Below are 1,710 nucleotides of genomic sequence, written 5' to 3' on the forward strand. Positions count from 1 at the left end.
TAGTATCCAAGACCTGTCACTTTTGAGGTCAGAGGACTGTTCTACATTGACTGTTGTGGTGTGAGAGAAGAGAAAACCAGTTGTTTTTCCTACAGACTTCTATTTTAAAAAAGAGTGAACAGTTTCAAATACTTCTCCTTGGCCTAAATTCAAACTCACCACAACCTGATCTTTCCTGTGTTTTACTGGTTAGTTTGTCACTAACTTTACTAAGCATCTAGTTATTTCTCACTTATAAAGCTAAAACCATGGTCTTCCCGTTCCCTTATTCATGCCATGCGGAGGACATTTTTCCTCCCTTTGACTTCACAGCCAGAGTCATCCTTCTAATGTAAACTCCCAGTCACATGTCACCTTCTCTGTACGTGTATAATTTTCCCTGCCCACCTTCAAACCTAATGTACGGATGGGGAAACTGAGAGCCTCGTATGACAGTGGGGTGTGCACCAGCCAGTGCATCCACTCTATTCTCCAGCTCCTATTAGAGATCACCTTCTACCATCCCAGCCCCTTGCTGACCTTTGCAAAGACTTTATAAGCGCAACACGTACCTGGCACCCAACACACTGGTGGACTTCTTGACGAATGTACCAGATGCGCCTGAAGAGCCGTAGCCAGGGCGCTAGAGGGCCCAGAAAATATGCTAAGGCTGTGTGCCTGCGCCTGGCGCTCAGCAGCCCTTTACTGTGTGCCTAACTGCTTAAAAACTTAGGGAACATGGGCAATAAGGACGTGGCCCACCAAGAAAGGTTGCCATGGAAACCAGGGGGCTCAGCGCTCACCAGCCTAGAGGTGCCTGCTGATCGTCCGTTCTGCAGGCAGGTATGCCCTGCGCTGGGGGAGGAGGATATTTCCCACAGACGGACCTGGGTTCCAAGGGGGCACTTCCTGAAGGAGGAACTTAAGGCCCAGTGGCGACTTCCGGCTGGCTCTGAGCTCCACAGGAGTGCGGCTGTTTTCTGTGTTCCTAAACACCGGAGCATGCGCTTATTTACATAAAGCATTTCAAATAGAAACCCTAGGGCTGGTGATGTGCCGGAGAGAGAGAAACAAAAAACCAAGTTTCCCCCTACACCAACAGGTAGGTAAAGAGAAATCCCAATCTGTCTTTCAGGGCCTTATGGGGAGAGTAGCTCAGTAAACAAACACAAGACACCAAAGTTGAATAAATTTTAGGTATATAGAGTATATATGCATGTTTTTCAACTCAAGTTTCATGAACTCAGAGTACACCCCCCCACACACACACTTATTTAGTTGGGGGGGGGGCGCTTTCACGTGTATAGAAGTCAGAGGAAAAAAATTTTTTTAGATTTTCTACGTGTGAGTGCCTGACTGCATGTATGTATGTGCACCACTTGTATGCATGGTATCCCCCGGAGGCCAAAAGAGGGTGTCAGGTCTCCCTAGAACTGGAGTAACAGCTTACAAATGGCTGGTATGGGTGCTGGGAACCTAACCTGGCTCCTCTTCAAAAGCATCAGGTACCCCTTGACCTCAGGGCCATCTCTCCAGCAATGGAGATAGGTGCTTGGAGTTAGTTATCCCCTTCTACCATGTGGATCTCAGGGAATGAACTCAGGTTGTCAGGCTTGGTAGCAAGTGCCTTGACTGGGTGATCCATTTCTGTAGCACCAATGTACAGATGGATGTTTATATTTCTCCAACACACCACCTGAAACATTCTGTTCAGAGTCCATCAATCCATCA

This window comes from Nannospalax galili, unplaced genomic scaffold (genome assembly GCF_000622305.1).
Source record: "Nannospalax galili isolate Female #2095 unplaced genomic scaffold, S.galili_v1.0 scaffold2324, whole genome shotgun sequence".
Taxonomy (NCBI): Eukaryota; Metazoa; Chordata; class Mammalia; order Rodentia; family Spalacidae; genus Nannospalax; species Nannospalax galili.